Consider the following 21433-nt stretch of genomic DNA (forward strand, 5'->3'; position numbering starts at 1 on the left):
GGTAGGAGTTAGAGTATGAAGAAATTCTGTGGGCAAGATATAAGTGATATCTGTTAATAATCGGCGGTGATCAGAAGAACACAAGAGAATAATCAGGAAAGAAGGAAAGGATGATATAACCCAAGGATTTCAGGAGTATGAAAAAGGAATAGTCAACAAAGCTCTTAACAGCTTGGTCTACATCCATTTTAATGTCACATATCAGGCTTTCACCTAACGGTTTCAACAGTCACGGATGATCATTGCCCAGATCTGTTATTACATTAGGGGTTGTAAACAGATGGTATTCCAATTCTATCACTCTTTTGTTATTTATTAGCTGAATTTTGATACAAAGAATAATAATCTCTCATCAGTTATTTGGTTATCCTGAGGTACTATTCAAATAGGAAGAATAAGATAAATGCTTTATTTATTCCATTTATGTATCAATTCTCAGAATAATGAGTTTGTTTCTTACCATATTCCAAAGGTGATAAATCAAAAAGATAAAAATTATTTTTGTTAATTTATGGATTTAAGGTGATCCAAATCAAAATACTAAGATGATATTTTAATTATGTCAGTTTATTCTAAGTTTGTAAGGAACAACGAAAAGGTAAAACTTGCTAGAAACACTTCGGGAAAAGAATTATAATGAAGGAAGAGTAGATGTAGCATACATTAAATATGTTACAAAGCTGTAATAATTAAACAATGTGGTTCAGTTATGTAAATATGTCAGTAGAGAACCTCAAAATAGTCTTCAGCACAAATACAATTCAGTACATGATAAAAGAAATATATAATATTTTCCAAAGATGCTTGCAATTTTCTTTGTATGATCTGATTTTGACACTTCTCACTCCTACAAGTTAACTTTGTGTTTCATTTTCTTGACTTTGCATGGGCTTTGTGACAAATGTGGAGGTGACACTATGTGACTTTAGAGGCTAGGTCTAAATGTGGTACCTATCACTTGACTCTTGGGAGGAAGTGAACCCAGGCACCATGTTTTGAGGAATCCCAAGCAGACACATAGAGAGACCACAAATAAGCATTGTGGCTGATAGCCCCAGCTCAGGTCTTAGATAATAGCCTGTATCAACCAATGAGTGAGAAAGTCTTCAGATAATTCCATTCCCCATCACCAAAGCCCTCAAGTATTCCCAGCTGAGGACTCCAAATATCGTGGAGTAGAGACAGCCTTACCTGCTGTGACACTTCTAAATTCCTGACCCACAGAACTTGTGAGCGTAATACAATCATGTGCTGCTTAATGATGGGGATATTCAGAGAAATGGGTCTTCAGGTGATTTCATTGTTGTGCGAACATCATAGAGTGTACTTACACAAATCTAGATGGCACAACCTATTACACACCTAGGTGTGTACAAACCTATACAGCGTGTTAGTGTACAGAATACTGTAGGCAACTGTAACATAATGGCAAATATTTGAGTATCTAAACTCAGAAAATGTACAGTGAAAACAGGGCATTATAATCTTCTAGGACAACTGTTGGATATGTGGTCCATCATCCACCAAAACACCATTATGTGGCATGCGAATATCTAATGGTTTTTCAGTTATGCCACTAATTTTGGGGTGGTTTGTTATGCAGCTGTGATGACTGGAACAGGTGGGAAAAAGATATTCAACAGATGGTTTTAGAAAAAATGGGTAGCTCTTTGTAAAATAAAACCCATATCTAGAATTAAAAATGACAAACAACTTAGAAGAAAGAATTTTAAGTATGACATAAAAACCTGAAACCAGAAAAGATCAATAAATGTGACTACATAAAAACAAAATATTGCATAGAAAAAAAAAAACACTTAGGAGCAAAAGTCATGAGTAAAATCAAAAGGCCTTGACTGTATGATGAGTCAATAAGTAAAAGCCCAGGAGCCTGGTAGAAAAATGAACAAACAAAAAGGAATGGCCAATTCCCAGGAGGGGGCAAAGCAAATCATTACATAAAGAATGTCAATCTTATTATCTGAGAAATACAAATAGACCCTTCAATGAGGTACCCTCTTTTCATCCATCAGATTGCAAAAATAAAACTTGAGTAGTATAACCATGGATTTAAAAGCACGAACCCTAAATTAAAAGCCTGCCTGTGTGACTAGTTGTGTCACCTTGGGCAAATGTGTTCATCTCTATTTGCCTCAGTTTCCTCATCTATAAAGTGGTAATGAAATAATAGTACTTATCTCTTAGAGTTCTGTGAGGATTAAGTGACTTAATGTATATAAGTCATTTAGAATAGCGCCTAGAATGTAGTAGATACCAACACGTGGCTGCTATTATTGTTATCACTATATATTGAGAAGTTGTGGGGGTGGGACAGGATCTGTCATGCATTGCTTGTGGGAGAGTAAATCCATTCACCCTACATATAGGACTATTTGCAAGGATCTTTAGAGACTTAAAAAAGTGACCCAGCATTTTCACTTGTAAGTGTGAATCCTACAGATGTAGTCACACTGGGAAATACGGTATGTGCAAAGATATTCTCTGTAACGTTCTTGAGAGTTACAAGATTGGAAACAACCTCATATCCAACTCTATACAAAGGGAATTGGTTTAAAATGTAGTTCATTGGTAAAATGGACTGTAACGAAAGGACTGGAAACCTCTTAGGTTTCTCATGAAAGGAGATGGTGATCCCTGCCTCAGGCAGAGGACTGATAGAGGCACAGGTCTCTAGGTGGTTCTGTTTTGTCAGCCCAAGTGAAGTAGTCCCAAGTGGAGACAATCTGCAATCACATAGCTCAGTGCCTAGCATATTTTAAATGTCCAATAAGTGGCAGCTGGTATGATCTTATTATTTATCATTATTTATTTTCTTGACATAATAGAGTCGCATGGCAACAAGGCTCTCTATGAGGCACCTGTGATTGTTTTTTTCAATGCCCGCTTGAATCATGATTAGCTTGAAGCCCAAATTTGCTCCGCAAAAGCAACTCCACCTCTCGCAGGGGCTGCCAGACTGGGCTGTCATCAGCAGCTGTTTCCCAGTGGGCCCTAGTCACAGCTTACTGCCAAAGAGCATACTTGAGTGAATCCTTAAAGTCCTTTTTGTCTCTGTGATTATTTCACTGTGTTTATAATACAGCAACTGCTGGAGAGCTGAGCTGCCCATTCATCTCTTGTGGCAGCCTTAACTCTGAGCTGAGGAGCCTACTGCTTCCTTGTGGACAGACTGATAACAGCCTCACATTGTGACCTACAGAGTTTCCATCCCCGTTTTCAAAGATACATAATAATTTACTAAAATAAAAACTTGCTGCATTTTACAGTTTGTGATTCACAAGATTCAAATATCTCTATTCTGAAGAAAGTGTAAAAATAACCAAAATGCATCTTTATATTTCACTTTTTCCATTTGCACAGAACTTATTCCTATGAAATGTCTACACAAGTTCAACTTTTTATGTTTGAGGAGAAAAAACAAAAGACATTCATTTCCCTATTACAGCCCTCAATAGAATACTTGCTACTTACAGTGTCTCAGAACTGAAGTTAAATCAAAACAAAAAATATCTTTACTGATTTCCTTCCTCAAAATCATTCTGTGTCTTGCTTTCTTTTCCAATCTCCTTTCAAATGTATAACTTTTAAAATTTGCTGCAACTTCCACTGTTTCAAAATATATATTTGAATCTATTTTCAAATGTATATGACTTAATTTACTGCTTCTCTCCCTAATTTTCAAATGCAAATACCCAAATCACTTTTCAAGTGTATATTTTCATTTATTAGCCCTTTGAAGTTGGTTTACTTATGAGTTCAAATGCCTTCCTCCTCTCTGATTTATAAAACTGTATCTGGCAATGTTGAGGGACCTTGAATTATTCTCATCTATAAAAGGGAACCCATAAAATTGGTGGCTTAAGAACTGATGTATGAATAGTCTTCAGTTGGTGACTCATGGCCAATCTGTCTCATTTCTTTCTATATACACATTTTACACGACCAACAAAATTCATGTTTCAAAATCATCTAGGTCTGTGGTCTTATTTCCACTTCCTTTAGTTCTAAGCCCTACTTCTCACTCAAATCTTGGTTCAAGCATCACTTTCTCAGGGAACACTTCTTTGACCACATCCTACTCCTGCTACAGATTGGTTCAGCTACATACATCGAGTTATATGTTCTCCTTGCCCCTGGTCCTTTTTCACCAGAGTATTTATTACAACTTTTACAATTATGATTCTCTGCACTTCATTTGATTCATATCTATGTCTCTTCACTAGACTAAACTTGAGGAGCCTGATGTTCTCTTACTCTTGGGTACTGTGCCTAGAATAATGCTTGCCTCATTGTAAGAACTCTGTTAAGTATTTGGTGAATAAATGAATTTTCTTAAAAAATCAATGAACGAAGAGGTGAAAAATAAATGAATGGCTAAAGTTCCCAGCACCATGGTTACCACATGGTGGCACTTAATAAAATGATAGCTATCATTATTGTTAGTTCCCATTCCTGATCAGATCAATTTGCTGAGTGTTCCAGTTTGTGGAAGATGTGATTATGCTTTCAGAAACTGGAAGTCGGCCGGGCACAGTGGCTCATGCCTGTAATCCTGGCACTTTGGGAGGCCAAGGCAGGTGGATGACCTGAGGTCAGGAGTTTGAGACCAGCCTGGCCAACCTAGTGAAACCCTGTCTTTACTAAAAATACAAAAATTAGCTGAGCATGGTGGCACATGCCTATAATCCCAGCTACTCAGGAGGCTGAGGCAGGAGAATTGCTTGAACCCAGGAGACAGAGGTCGCAGTGAGTGGAGATTACGCCACTGCACTCCAGTACATATATACGTATATATACACATATATATGGACACATATATATACACATATAGGTACACATATATATATGTACACATACACATACATATATATGTACACACATATATGTACACATACACATACACATATATGGACACACATATATGTACATGTACACATATATATGTACATGTACACATATATGTATTTATACGTATATATATTTTTTTGCCTTGATTTTCTAAATCGATTTACTGAAAGAGTTAATTTTTAATGTTCATTTTTTTCCTAGTCAGGAAATACATTACCAATAGTAAACAAAGTTATTGAAACATTTTTCAATCTTCAAATTTCATTTTAATTTGAATATATTTTAATAAAATTATTGCAGTTTAAACACTTTGTTTCTTTTTTTTTTTTTTTGAGACAGAGTCTTGCTCTGTCACCCAGGCTGGAGTGCAGTGGCACCATCTCGGCTCACTGCAAGCCCTGCCTCCCGGTTTTACACCATTCTCCTGCCTCAGCCTCCCCGGCAGCTGGGACTACAGGCACCCGCCACCATGCCCAGCTAATTTTTTTGTACTTTTAGTAGAGATGGGGTTTCACTGTGTTAGCCAGGAAGGTCTCGATCTTCTGACCTCGTGATCCACCTGCCTCGGCCTCCCATAGTGCTGGGATTACAGGCATGAGCCACTGCGTCCGGCTGCAGTTTAAACACTTTCTAAAGAAAAAGTATGAGAATCCAAATAATATGGGAGATTTCTTTATATTTAATGTTTTTATGCTATAATAAAGTCAATCTTAATATTTGATCCTCAGTTTGTTGATAGCAAGTTCTCAGAATTACTTGATTTTAGATCTACATGGAAAATTTGCAACTTGTACATAATTACCATTCCATTCATCTTACATTAATTTCTTAAAATGATTTTACTTATAGTTCAGAGACAATGAAGATATTTTTGGAGGCTGTTTTCTCCCATTGGAATAATTTTGTACATAGAGTATTTACACATAGTATTATTCCTGTAAATCTTTCTCCTGGAACCAAGTATCACAACTCATCCTGTCTTTAATTGGCTTGCCAAACTTTCCAGTAATCCTATTTATCTTTTTCTGACTTGTAGAAAAGAATTTTCCAAGATACGGGTGGGCGAAGCGCTAACTTAATCACCTCATTCATTCAGTGCCTAGATGTCAGCTGAACATTTCTGGCCTCTCTCTGTCCAGCTGTGATGAGCTTCAGTGCATTCGAGTGCTTGCACTGCAGGTCTTGGAAGAAGCAACACTGTCATGCCTATGAATCTGTGTATGTGGCTTCTTCATCCTGAAATATTATCTTCTCTCTTATTTTTTGCCTAAATCTTGCTGGTCCTTCAAGATTTGCTCAGGCATCACTTTCTTTAGGAAGTCTTCTATGACCCCAGTACTTTTTGTATGTAATAAAAGAAACCAACTAAAATTAGATCATGACAAAAAGGAGGGACATTGTTTTAAGAATAAAGAAATATTTAAAACCCAAAGACAGTAGGTGAGGGAGAGTAGAGCCACGCAGGTGGGGGCTAGGGCCCGACAATCAGGTCACTTCATGTTCCCTCCTGTCTCCGTTTCTTTCCAAGAGCTCGCTCCGTGCTTGCCTTTCTGTGTATGGCAGATTCCTCTGCTGACTCACCTTGCGCACAGCACAGCATGGTCTCCCTAAGCCCCTTTTTCTATTAGGTTGGCACAAAAGTAATCGCGGTTTTTGTCATTACTTTTAACTGTAAAAACCACGGTTGCTTTTGCGCCAGCCTAATACGTCATGATCTTCCAGCTATGTCTGCTGCAGAATTCTCAAGCAACAGAAAACCTCAAACCAAGCCAAGGAAACCTCAGTCCCAGCTGAGTCAATGGGTTGCTGGATTTCTGTGAGGCCTCCCTCTCTGTTCAAATTAGTCATGGGGCAGTGCCATGTCCCAGGATCTGTGGGACTTCCCCTTCTAGTGGCTGTCAGGAGAATAGGTTTTCCAAAGTGGGCACAGGATAGGTGTAAACAATGATGGTCAAAAGGACTATGGCTCTTAATTTGGAATTGGTACCTTTCCGACGGACTCCAATACATTGTATTTTCTTTCATAGCTGTTAACACACTGAATTGCAATTAACTATTAATATATTTCTCTGTCCTCCCCACTGGGCTAGAAGTTTCTTGTAAGAATGGGCCACTCTTTTTTTCTTTTCTTTATCCCTATTGTTTCTAATACAGTCCTTGGTATACAGTGTGTTCAAAGGGCGGATATATTATTATTCAGTATAAACATTTGCAATTGATTTTCCATATTATTATGGTAATGATATGTTAATTAATTAAATATATTAATATGGTAATGTTTTGCTTCTCTGTTCTGGAATCCTAGAGTCCAAGGGCTCTGGTTTTATTTTCTTCATCGACTAGACCTCACCTCCAGTTTTCTGTTGATAAAAGGGAAGAGACACAGTCACCAGCTGCATGGAGGCAGAAAAATAATCTGGCCTTCTAACAGCTTCTTAAACAGATTTTCAACCAACTCTCTTGTTTTCTAGTCCTACCTTCATCCTCTAACAGAACTACCTGGTGCAGCTCAACCTGGTTGCATCTTTTTTGTGTGTGTGTGTGAGATGGAGTCTCACTCTCACCCAGGCAGGAGAGCAGTGGCACGATCTCGGCTCACTGTAACCTCTGCCTCCCAGGTTCAAGCAATTCCCCTGCCTCAGCCTTCCAAGTAGCTGGGATTAAACGCGCCTGCCACTACACCCAGCTAATTTTCGTATTTTTAGTAGAGACAGTGTTTCACCATGTCGGCCAGGCTGGTCTCAAACTCCTGACCTCGTGGTTTGCCCACCTTGGCCTCCCAAAGTGCTGGGATTACAGGTGTGAGCCACTGGGCCTGGCCCCTGGTTGCATTTTGACTGTCTCCACTTCTGTTTTAGGGTTAAACTTTCTTGGGTCTCCTAAAGCAATTACCAAGTGTCCATTTGTTTGTCCATCTAATATTCTATTAATCACCCTCTTTGTCTTTACGGATCTATGTCTTTTAAAAAAAACCAGGTCTGGCATGGTGGCTCACACCTGTTATCCCAGCACATCGGGAGGCCAAGGCAGGAGGATTGCTTGAAGCTAGGGCAACAAAGCAAAACCCTGTCTCTACCAAAAATTAAAAAATTAGCCAGGTGCATTGGCTTTCACCTGTAGTTCCAACTACTTGGCAGGCTAGGGTGGGAGCATCACCTGAGCCCAGGATTTGAAGGCTGTATTGAGGATATGATTGTACCACTGCACTCAAGAGTCTGGGTGACAACAGAAAGATACTGTCTCTAAAAAAAAAAAAAAAAAAATCAAGAAAGTGAATATAAGTGTGTATGGTAGATCCATCCTCTTTTCCCAGAAGTCCCTGTTTGCAATAATTCATTTTTTATTTTAAAAATTTTCCATTAGTGAGGTATATTTTATATACACCAAATGTTTTGATTTTAGGTGTACTATTCAACAGGTATTGACCTATATATAGGCATTCAATATTCCAGTTTCTCACTAGAGCCACTTATTTCTTCAACCACCCGCCTTTCTACTACTCTTGTTCTTTGACATTATCATGACCTCTTTTCTTTTCTCCCAGTTTATCACATCCACCATGTCTTAACCTCATTCAGTAGTTGTGGTTTGAATTGTGTTCCCCAAAAAGTTATGTTGAAGTCCCAAATCTGTAGGATCTGTAGTGTTTGTGTCACCTGTTTCATTCACAACATTGGGAATTTGTGACTTCTTTTTTTCCTGATGGGTATGATTAGAAGTTTATCAATTTTATTAAGCTTTTCAAAGAAACATCTTTTGCTGGGCATAGGCGCTCAGGCCTGTAATCCCAGCACTTTACAGGCCAAGGTGGGTGAATGACTTGAGCCCAGGAGTTTGTGATCAGCCTGGGCAACATAGTGGGACCCGACCTCTACAATTTTTTTTTTTTTTTTTTTTTTAAATTAGCAGGGCATGGTGGTGAGCGCCTTTGGTCCCAGCTACTTGGCAGGCTGAGGTGGGAGAATTGCTTGAGCCCAGGAAGTCAAGGCTGCAGCCATGATCTGTCCACTGCACTTCAGCCTGGGTGACAGAGTAAGATCCTATCTCAAACAAACACAAATCTTTTGATATTATTGATTTCTCTGCTGTTTTTTTTGCTTTCAATTTCATTAATTTCTGCACTTTTCTTGTATTATTTTCTTCCCTTTGCTTATCTGAATTTAATTTGTTCATCTCGCTCTCCTTTTTTTTTTTTTTTTTTGTGACAGTCTTGCTCTGTTGCCCAGGCTTGAGTGCAGTGGCATGATCCTTGCTCACTGCAACCTCCGCCTCCTGGGCCCAAGTGATTCTTGTACCTCAGCCTCCCAAGTAGCTGCGACTACAGGCATGTGCCACCACGCCCAGCTAATTTTTTTGTATTTTTAGTAGAAACAGTGTTTTACCATGTTGCCCAGGCTGGTCTTCAACTCTGGGGCTCAAGCCATCCATCCGCCTCAGCCTCCCAAAGTGCTGGGATTACAAGCATGAGTCACCACACCTGGCTTAACTGGAGTAGTTCTAATTCTATTTCACCCTCTTATGCTGTGTGTCTGACTTTTGTGTATGTTACAAATCCCATGATAAATTCACATTAATTTGGCTCAATTGAATTAGACTTTAAAGAGATAAAAATGAGAAAAATCATATTTATCCAAACATTTATAATTTCCTTACTTTTTATTCTTTTTTATAGATCTAAATTTTAGCCTGGTATCGTTTTCCTTCTGCCTGAAGAATCTCCTTTAATATTTTTCATAGTGCAATTCCGGGGATATATTCTCTGTTTTGTTGGTCTGAATATGTCTTTATTATATCTTTGTTTTTTAAAGACATTTTCACTGGGTGTGTAAGTCCATTCTCACACTGCTACAAAGAACTACCTGAAACTAGATAATTTATGAAGAAAAGAGGTTTAATTGACTCTCAGTTCCACAGGATGTACATGAAGCATAGCAGGCAGGCCTCAGGAAACTTACAATCATTGTTGAAGGGCAAAAGGGAAGCAAGCACCTTCTTCACATGGCGACAGCAGAGAGAGTGAAGGGGGAGGGGCCACACACTTTTAAGCCATCAGTTCTCAGGAGAACTCACTCACTGTCATGAGACCAGCAAGGGGGAAAATCCACCCCCATGATTCAGTCGCCTCCTACCAGGTCCCTTCCCCAACACTAGGAATTACAATTCAACACGAGATTTGGGTGGAGACACAGAGCCAAACTACATCATTGGGTAAAAGATTAAAGTTTGATAAATGTTTTCTCTCTCTCTGTACTTTAAAGATATCACTCCATTTTCTTTTGGTTCAAACGCATTCGGACAAGAAGTCTTCCATGATTCTTATCTTTTTACCCTTTGTATACAATGTATCTTTTTGTCTAGCTGCTTTTAAGATTTTTAAAAATACTCTTTTTCAGCAGTTTGACTATGAGATGCCCTGGTGTGGTCTTTCGGTGTCTATTCTGCTTGGCATTTGTTAAAATTCTGGAATCTGTTGGTTCATAGTTTTCTTCAAAATGGAAAAGTGTTACTCCATTATTCTTTCAGATATTGTTTCTAGCCATCGTTTTTGTAGAATCCTAATACACGTATGCTAATTATATGTCCCTTAGGTACCTAATGCTCTACTAATTTCTTTTTGGTCTTATTTTTCTCTGTGTGCTTATTTTGCTTAGTTTATTTGTGGCAAATATTCTCCTAGGTAGGTGAAAAGGAAGGCCATGTTCTTGCCTCTGGCTTGGTTTTCTGCTTCCCATGATCATACATAACCAGCTTTGATGATTTATCAGTAGAAAAAAATTGACATCCCATATTGGTGAATTTTTTTAAATTGTTAAGATTTTTTATATATACATGTTATGGTCGTATACTAGCAGGGGCATAAGTGAGTAATAATTTTTGAAAAGAATGATGAGAGTTTCTTTGGTTTTGTTTTACTGTGTGTGTGATTTGATCCCTAATCAACCAGAATTATCCATTTGCCTCAGAGCATGGGGAGGGAGATAATGTAGGGAGGCTTGGCTTCTTTATGCCAAATATACAAAAAAAAGAAATTATTATTGTTAGCTTTCTGCTGCAAAAATATAACTTTAATTACCCAGCAAAGCAAGGTGCTGTTAAGAGAGAAAATTATTTCTAAACTTCTTAAACTCCCACAAGCATTATTAAGAGTATGGTCTGAAAGGCTTGAATATTCAGTTTACTATAAACCCTGGTTACAAAAAGTCAGGAGATGCTGTACAGGAAGTCTCTGCTACCCTGGAATGAGAGAAAGTTGACTCTTTTGACTCTGTGGACTGTGGAAAAAGAGTGAAAAGAGTTAAGGGGAGCTCCCAATTACACATCTTTATGATGCCTTTACTTTATGGTAAGCTGAAATCCTAGATTTGGGGCTGAGTGTTGGGTAAGGTTGGTAGAAAGCCTGAAGTACAGATGTTTGTACCCTGCATTTTGATTGGACCTCATGGAGGAGACTGTTGGACGAATGTTCCCCTCATCAATACGCAGGTGCTACTTCCAGGAATAAACAGCTGCGCAGCGTGTCTAAGCAGAATCCAAGGTAGCACTTCGAAGCTTCATTGACTCTCCTGTAGGAAGAGAGCAATCCAGAAGCTACCCCATGACATTTGGGTCTATGGTAGGTACCTGAGTTGAGAGTCATTGGAGTAATACTGTGGACCTCACAGTTAAAGATAAAGTTATCCTAACCCAGAGAGCCAAAATTAAAGAGCTTAGATCATGGCTTTATGGAGAATGTGGCTGTATTCAGAGGTGTCTGCTGCTGTACCATGAACTGAGTTAGAGTTTAGCTATAAAAGACCTCTGAGCCTTGATGAAGCTAAGAAAACAAGTCAGAAATTTGCCAGAGGCATCTCAGAGGATACAAGTGGAAAGTTCCCAGGGATCATATCAGACCAGACACTGAGCACATTGATCAGCAAGGACATAATGAAGAACTCAAAGAGAAGCAAGCCAGTGCAAGGCCGATCTCACACTGCCACAACAACCCTGTCCACCTCCTGCCAATAAACATCCAGACACAATCCTGAGAAAGATTAAAGGCAGCAGAGAAAACAGGAATAATGAACACATCTATCTCCAAACACTGAGTTATCACAAAGATACTGAAAAGTATTGAGATGATATGATCTCATTTCCCCTCCCCTACCCCTACCATCTCAATCCCTTCTTACCCAGTGGGATGAAGGCTTATAAGGACACTGGACCATTGTATATACACATCTGACTAGAAATGTGTACATTTTTGTCTTTTCCATACATTTCCTAAAATTCAGAATAATATCCAAAGAACAGACATGATGCCCACAATAAGTAGAAGGAGTGGCCCTTTATAGCAATTTGTCTCAGAGGAAACTGCCCATGGAGACTTCATAATTTTAGAGAATTTCAACAATAAATAGGAACCAGTGAAATTCTGGTGAACATTTGTTATCTTTGCTATCCAGCATGAAACTCCCTTTCTTTTGGAACAACATATCAATTATATATTGAGGATCCAGCCCCTTCTTAACCATCTTAAACCTTAACTCAGCTCAACACATTTTGGCTCTTTCTATACTACGCCAATCACTGAGTTATCCAAAAGGATAGAAAGGGATTGAGATAATGTGATTTAGTATTTATAGAGTAGACATTGGCATAGATAGGGAATTCCTAGCCTACAGTTCAAATGAAGGCTGAGGAAAAATTTTAATCCTTTGCAGACATAACTGGTACACCCTTAGGGACAGAGTTTGCAAATTAGAAGCCTAAGGATAAGTCAGTCTCACAGGTACATTTTTTTTTGGCTTCCATGGTGTTTTTAAAAATACTGACTCATTTGTCAATATTTAAAAATTGAAAAAAATCTAGTTTCCAGTACTTATTTAAAAATCTGGGATAGATTTTCAGATATGAAAGTTAAAAGAGTGGCAAATTCATTCCACAAAATGAAAGCATTAAAATAAACAATACTCTCAACAACACCCATTTCAGGGTTATGTAAATTGATCATAGGCAGTCAAGCTGGCCTTTTTTACTCCTGAAAAACTGCTGGAGCTTTAGATAACAACAGTGGGAGTTTGTAGCTTTTAGCCACTGTAGGGATAGACTTAATTTGATAGAATCATAGTGCAGTGTGAAAACACTGCTTTGTAAAAGTGACAACACTGGTAAAAACAAACTAACGAAAAACAGAAAAATAATCAGAATTCAGAGTTGTTATATATTCGAAAGTCAAGTTTTCAACTAAAACTACAATTCATGCAAAGAAGGTATTGTGACTCATACGCAGGGAAAAAATTAGTGTGTGTATGCAGATATATATACATATACATGTGTGTATATATATATATACCTAATCTTAATTTCTTTAAAAAGCATAAGATTATTTAAAGCTATGATTGTAACACTGCAACACTGACTTTACAAGACATATAGATTAATATATGACAGTAATAACAGAAAAGAGGGATGAATAAATGGATATGTATTACATGAAAATTGTTATATTTTACTAGAATTAAGCCAGTTTCAATCTGAAGTAGGTGATAAATTGAAAATACATATTGTAACTCCTAGAACAATGACTAATGACTAGAAAATAACTTTTAAAAAAGCTAAAATTTGACAGAGAAATGAATATGGTATAATAAAAAGCATTTTAAATACATTCAAAGAAGTAAAGGAGGAAGAGAGAGACAAAAAATTAGATATAACAAATAGCAAAGTGGCAGGCATAAATTGGAACATCAATCACTACATTAAATATGAAAGATTAAATACTCAATTTAAAAGGCAGAGATTGTCAGACTAACCAAAAGCAGGATTTTAGACTTAAAGTAAAAGAATAAGAAAAGATATATTATGTAAATGGTAACCATAAGAGAGCTGGATAAGCTAAACTAAAATGAGAAAAAAATCAGTTTTAAGACAAGAAATAGAACACTAGAAAATTTAGGCTAAAAAAAATCAGCATAGAGATGAAAGATGACATTTCATAATGATTAAATGGATAATACATCAGGAAGATTTAAAAATTACAAACATATACCTACCCAACAGTAAACAGCAAAATAAACCTAATTGAAAGGACAAATAGACACCTCAACAATTATAGTTAGAGATTTCAAGACTCCTCTCTCAGCAATTACTTTTTAAAAAACTAAACAGAAAATTGCTAAGGATATAGACCTACTACACAGTGCTATCGACCAACTTGACCTAATTAGCATACATAGAACACAGAACATTCTACTCGACAACAGCAGAATTGACATTCCTTCCTGGAGTACCTAGAACATTATTTGGGAATAGAATATGCTAGCTATAAATTTCTGTCTAATATTATATGTATAATATTGATTTCAGATCTATTATATATAATATCTATCTAATACATCTATTAATATATAACATTACATATTAAAAGGAAATGTATAGTTTTAAATGCTTACATTACAAAAGAATAAAGATCTGAAACCAATCATATAAATTATCACTTTAAGAAGCTAGAAAATTATTAGCATATCAAACAAAGTAAGTAGAAGAGAGAGAAAAATAAAAAACAGAATAAAAACCAGTGAAATGAAAAACAAAAAATAATAGAAAAATCCATTAAACTAAAAGTTGGTTCTTTGAAAAGGTTAACAAAACTGACAAACTTTTAGTTGGTCTAGGCAACATGAAAAGAGAGAAGACAGAAATCTCCATCAAAACCAGAAACAATGGAAGGGGCATACGTATATATATTATAGAAGTTAAAAATATCATAAGACAATATTATGAACAACTTTATGTACAAAATGATGGAATGGAAAAATTCCTAGAAATTACAAAAAAACTGACCTAGGAAAAAAATACTATATCAAGTAAAGCAATTAACTTTTTTTTTTTTTTGAGACAGGGTCTCACTCTGTCACCACGGCTGGAGTGCAGTGGTGTCATCTCAGCTCACTGTAGCCTTGACTACCTGGGCTCAGGTGATTTTTCCCACCTCAGCCTCCTGAATAGCTGGGACTACAGGCAGTACCAGCATACCCAGCTAATTATTTGTTTTTACTGTAGAGACAGGGTTTCATCATGTTGCCCAGGCTAGTCTTGAACTCTGAGGCTCAAGCAATTCACTGGCCTTGGCCTCCCAAATTGCTGGGATTACAGGCATGAGCCACCATGCCTTGCCACAATTGGCTTTATAATTAAAATTCTTTCCACGAGGAAAGCCCAGGCCTGAATGGCTTCATCTCAATAATTCTAACAAACACTTAAGGAAGACTGAATACCAGTCCTACACAAACTCTTTTGGAAAGTAGACAAGGGAAAAGAAACAGTTTCTGAGCTAATTTTATATGGTCAGTATTATAGCTGACACAAAGGGCAAATAAACATCATAATAAAAGGAAATTAAAGACCAAGGAAATATAGATTGGAAGGGAAAAAGTAAACCTGTCATTATTTTCAGATGACATGATCTTGCATTTGGAAAATTCTTAGGAATCTACCAAACCAAATCAAACCAAACTATTAGAACTAATAAGCAAGTTTAGCAAGGTCACAGGATACAAGATAAACATACAGAAAACTAATTGTATTACAGTGTATTGATAATGAACAAATAATGTGAAATTAAGAAAATTATTCCATTCATAATATCATCAAAAACATAAAATATTTAGGAGTAAATATGACAAAAGAAACCAAGACCTGTATGGTGAGAATACACACTGCTGAAAAAAATTAAAGTCAATCTAAATAAATAAAGTGATATCCCATATTCATAAATTATAAGACTAAATATTGTTAAGATGGCAATTGTTCTCAATTTGATTTATAGATTAAACATAATCCTATGAAAAATGTAGACTTTTTTAAGATAGAAATTGACAATGTAATTCTAACATTATATGGAAATGCAAGGGCCCATAATAGTTAAAATAATTTTGAAAAGAAACAAAGTTGGAGGTATGCTAACTTATTTCAAAAATCACTATAAAGCCACAGCAATAAAAAATGTGGTATTTGCATAAGCATATACACATAAATTAATGAAACACAACAGAGTTCAGAAATAATGTTAAGTGAAATAAGACAGGTACCTAAAGACAAATACCATATGATTTCACTTACATGTGGACAAATTTGAAATTACAGACATAGAAAGTAGAATGGTGGTAACCAGGGGCTGGTGTGGGGTGTGGTGTGGTTGGGGAAATGCTCATCATAGGGCCAATCACCATAGGAATGAACTTCAACATTTATGGTAAATTAAATTTTGACATAGCTGCCAAGGTAATTCAATGGAGAAATGAGTCTTCAACAATTGGTGCTGGAACCATTGGGTATCCATGTGTACAACAATGAATTTAGACCCTTATCTCACACATTACACAAAAATTAACTCAGAATGGTCCTAGACCCAAATATAAGGGCTAAAATTACAACACTTTAGAAGAAAACATAGGAGAAACTTCTGTGGCTTTGGGTGAGTCAGAGATTTCCTATATATGATACCAAAATCAGGTTCCATAGGAGAAAATATTGATAAATTGGATTTTATAAAAATAATTTTAAAAACTTGTTTTTTAAAAGACAACATTAAGAAAAAGAAATTGGATAAAATATTTGCAAATCATAAATATGATAAAAGACTTGTGTCCAAAATATATAAAGAAGTTTATAACTTAATAATCAGATGAGAAACAAATCTGATAAAAATGGGCAAGAGATTTCAGTAGGCATTTCATCAAAGAAGACATATAGATGACAGATAAGCACATGAAAAGGTGTTCAACATAATTCGTCATTAGGGAAATGCAAATAAAAGCCACTTTGAGATACCACCAAACACCTATTCAAATGGCTATTATAAAAGACTGAGAATAGGAAGTATTGCAAAGTATGTGGACTCCTTACCCACTGATATACTGAGAATAGTAAGTGTAGGAGGGGCATATGGACTCCTTACATGTTGCTGGCAGGAATGTACAATGGTACAGCCACATTGGGAAACAGTTTCTCTGTTTCTCAAAAATTTAAATATACGCTTTGCATATGACTTAACAATTAAACTCCCAGTTATCTACCCAAGGGAAATGAAAACGCAGATTCACACAAAGACATGTACATGAATGTTCATAGAAGCATTATTTATAATAGCTCAAGCTGGAAATAATACGAATGTCCAGCAACTGGTGAAAAGATAAAATATGATATATCCATACAATAAATTACTACTATGTATAAAAAGGGACTACTGATATTTGCATCAGCATGGATGAACTTCAAAACATTATGCTAAGTGAAAGAAGACAGACACAAAAGACAACTTAGTATAATACCATTTAAATGAATTTTCTAGAAAAGGCAAAGCTACAGACAGAAAGCAGAGAAGTCTTTGGTTGGGACTGGAGTGGGAGTTTTTGATTATACATGTGCAGAAACAAACTTTTTGAAGTGATGAAATTGTTCCAAAACTGGATCATATTAATAGTTGCACAACTATATAAATTATTAAAAATCACTGAACTGTATGCATATAATGGGTAGATATGATAATAGGTAAATTGTACTTTAATCAAACTTAAAATTCAGGTTACCTGGCAACCCTACATTTTGTTTGAAATAGAAGTGTAAGAGATAATGAAGGAGTGGCAGATACCGTGGTCAACAAAAAGTGAAGGACTAGACACCAACTTCCTGTAGCAGGTAATCAGCGACAATCTGGGGCCAGTGGTGTGGGAGTAAAAAGAATTTATGAAGATACTTGTAGGTAAAGAAAGTCATATTTATTAGAGCATGTATGAAAATGTGTTGCAAGGGAACAATGGGCAGGCCAGCAAGAGAGGAGCTGACTGCAAGGAGACGAAGGCTTGCTGGGGATGTTCTAGAATGGTGCTTGTGCTGTGTGCTGAAGAGGGCTTTGTGCAGTACTGATAACACCGAGGTTGCAGTGAATTAGCTTGCATTGTTTTTTTAATCACCCGAGGGTCTGATGATAGCTGAGTGCAGGAAGATTGTGAGTTATTTGTGCAAGAGGGCTACATGTTCTGGACCACGAAGAAAGGAAGACTTACAGCTTATCTGCTTTATATTTTTGCTTTCCCTCGGTTCCGCCATCCTGACTCCTTTTCCCTAATTAGAACCCCACACTCTCTTTGGATGGTACATGCATTTTCCATTTTCCCAGTTTCTATTACTCTCCTTTGGATCTTACACTTCTGAATTCTCTCTATTCATTTTGTTACCTAACTGATCCCTGTAGGCATCTCTCCTTCATCCCAGAGCAGCAAGAATCCTTTCCTTACCCTCTTTGTAGATGCAGGCCCAATAACAGGTCTCAAACCTTCCCAGAGATTATATATAAAACATGCATAATATAGGAGAAAATTAAATCTTTTTATTCTCTCCCTTAGGGGTAGTGAGTGGTTGATTTACAAATGCAAATGATAGATTTAAATGTTTGTGTGAAGTTGAAATGCCAAACATTTTGTTGGCATTTAGAGATATTATCTGAAAGAGCATTTTACAAATAAGGAAACTAAGGCTCAGAGGCTTCTGGTAATCTGTTCAAGGTCACATGGTTATCCAAGCTTCTTGCTCCAGGGGACATATTTTCGTGCTTTCAAAAAAAGAAAGAAAAATCAGGATGTCATACACATTCTTAAAAATAAATTAATGCCACAGAAAAATGTTTTCCCTAGGCCTCACAAAGATTAAAGAGGCTTGTGGGTTTTTTTTCTGTTTAGATTTGGCTAGATGTCTTTCTTGTTTTACTGGCGAATTAGAAGAAAGCTGGAAAAGCTCTGAAACAGCTGCTAAAATAATTACCCTACAGCATATTTCATTTTTTAATCACTAAGAAAAGTTGTTTCAGAGTAATATTTCAAAGTAATAATTAAACATTGATAAATTGTTTTTGTTTGGTGTTTTGGCCTTATCTACAACCAAAGCTTCAAGCACCAAGACAGAAATGTCTAAATATTTATGTTACAATAAAACTTAATAGAAAACTTACACAAAATCTTAAATTATCATCTTTACTGCTATTCCAGATTAGAGTATGCAATCACTAAAACAGAGTGATTTAGGATTAAGGATGAAACATTCATTGTTCACCTTTGCATTAACCCAAAAATTGTGTTGTGGTTTTATATCTCATGACCTTATTGTACTTTGGAATGTGATGGTGAAGCTGTCCCTCAGATCATTTAGAATAAAGAAGACTGAGGCAATATTTCACTATAGGCTTTGCAATGCCTATAGCTAAACCTGAAAATGGCATATCTGACTCATTTTTTTTTTTTTTTTTTTTGAGACAGAGTCTTGCTCTGTTGCCCATGCTGGAGTGCAGTGGCATGATCTTGGCTCACTGCAACCTCCGCCTCCCAGGTTCAAGCAATTCTCCTGCCTCAGCCTCCAGAGAAGCTGGGACTACAGGCATGTGCCACCATGCCCTGCTAATTTTTGTATTTTTAGTGGAGACGGGTTTTCATCATGTTGGCCAGGTTGGTCTCAGACACCTGACCTCAAGTGAACCACCCGCGTCAGCCTCCCAAAATGCTGGGATTACAGGCGTGAGCCACCGTGCCCGGCCTTGGCTCATTTTTATTCTTCCGATTTTAGACTTCCAATTGGGTTTTTATAATTACCCATATTAAGTCCCAGCTGGCACAGATGAGGCATGAGCATTAGGCAGAGGCCACATCCTGGTGACGTGTGTGCCAGGTCTGTCCTGCAGATGTGCTACATTTTGTTTGGCTTTTAAATGTGCTACATTTTGTTTGTTTGAAGAAACTGTTTCTTTGAATTTTGTAGACAACATTTTGCAACCGGAGAATTCACACAAACATTTAAATTTCCTGCTTCTCTTGAAAAATCTGACCATCTGCCCACACTGGGCACACAATCCTGTTGAATAGATGCTGCAACCTTTAACATGGCACATGGTTTGCCTTTTGCAGTGTGTATAGGGCTGCCTCAGTCAAATATGGTTCATGGCATATTGTGCTTTCAAAAAAAAGAAAGAAAAATCAGGATGTCATACAAAATCTTAAAAATAAATTAATGCCACAGAAAAATGCTTTCCCTAGGCCTTAAGATGTTTGTGACCCTGGAGACTGCACACTGTGTTTTCCAAATGTTAAGTCTTTAAAGTGGTTCGTTGCCTTGAGATGCAGACAATACACTTCTTCCATTTGTTTTGTCAGGTTTAAAGGCACTTTGGATAATGTCTCTGTTGAGTTGCTTTTAGAGGTTTTGACACTCATTTGACCAGTCTCAGTGGAGCAAATCTTTGTCCTTGAATCTGATTTTTGGAAAGAGTCAAAGGAAAATTTGGAGCCAAGTTTGGGGCAGAAAAATATGTGTGATTATGAAACAGTGAAAACCTGTTTCTCTTGGGTGGTTTGTGAGCTGACTCAAAGGTAACTTTTTAAAAAAGTTCAATAATGCTTTGAGGGAAGGCTTTTACTTCTTCCAGATGTCAACTGTCCTTTCTACTAAGCTCTCATAATATTGAAGTAGCTTTGTTGTCTATGGTGACATCCGAGGTTCTTGGTCTCACGGCCACAAAGATCAAATATGTGGACACACACAAAGGGTGAGGTTTGGAGCAGAATTTTTAATAGGCAAAAGGAAGAGAATAGCTCTGCTACAGAGAGGGGTCCCAAAAAATGGGTTGCAATACGTGGTGAAATGCAGGGGTTTTTATAGATGAGCTAGTGGGGAGGCGGTGTCTGATCTACATAAGGAGGGAAAACCCGGTTTCGTGCATATGGCATGAAAACCCGGTTAGGACCAGGTGTGTCATCTGCATAGGGCTTAAATCTCTGGCAGCCCCGGCCCCAATCTTCTACTATATAGGCAGGTAGCTACTCCGTGTTGCTTATTTCCTTCTTACTGTGCATGTGGTAAAAAAGAGGGGAGGTGGAACCCCCATGGTGGACATGCCTGGCCCCAGTAGCCCCTTCTGTCTGTGCCGCTGCCGGCATCTCCCGTGCAAGCTTCCAGTTTCCTTACCTATGTTTGCAGCCCAATCTTCCAGGTTGCTCTTTGTTAGAAAGGAAGTGATTTCTTGGGCTGCTTTTTGTTAGAAGGTAAGTTCTGCCGAGGGCTCTTTTGCTCATACTATCTGCCTAAATAATTTCTGTCTCCTGTATCAATATCCTATGTGTGACTCTATTCTGCATATATGACTTAGGTTTTAATTATTTTGTTTACGAGTTGGTCCTACCCCCCCACCCCCGCTTCCACCACACTTGAGGAAAGATACATTTTAATTCATTTTTTATATGGTATGCATAGTTGGAGGCCAAAAGATTGAGTTGAAGGATTCATTACTTGATGAATGAATGGATGGGTGGATGGATGAGTCAGTATAAATGAAGAGCATCCCAAGTTGACTATTTTAAAGGGATAACATGCATTTTATATTTGTTAAACATTCATTCTCATTTGTAAACACTTGTATATATTCATGTATTCAAAATGTATTGAAAAGTAATTGTTTTCCTTAGTACCTGAAGTCAGTCCTGGGTATTGCAAAGTAGTTCAAAGTCACTGGTTTCCCTCTGTCTCACTTCACTACACACTG

This window comes from Pan troglodytes, chromosome 5 (assembly GCF_028858775.2).
Source record: "Pan troglodytes isolate AG18354 chromosome 5, NHGRI_mPanTro3-v2.0_pri, whole genome shotgun sequence".
NCBI lineage: Eukaryota > Metazoa > Chordata > Mammalia > Primates > Hominidae > Pan > Pan troglodytes.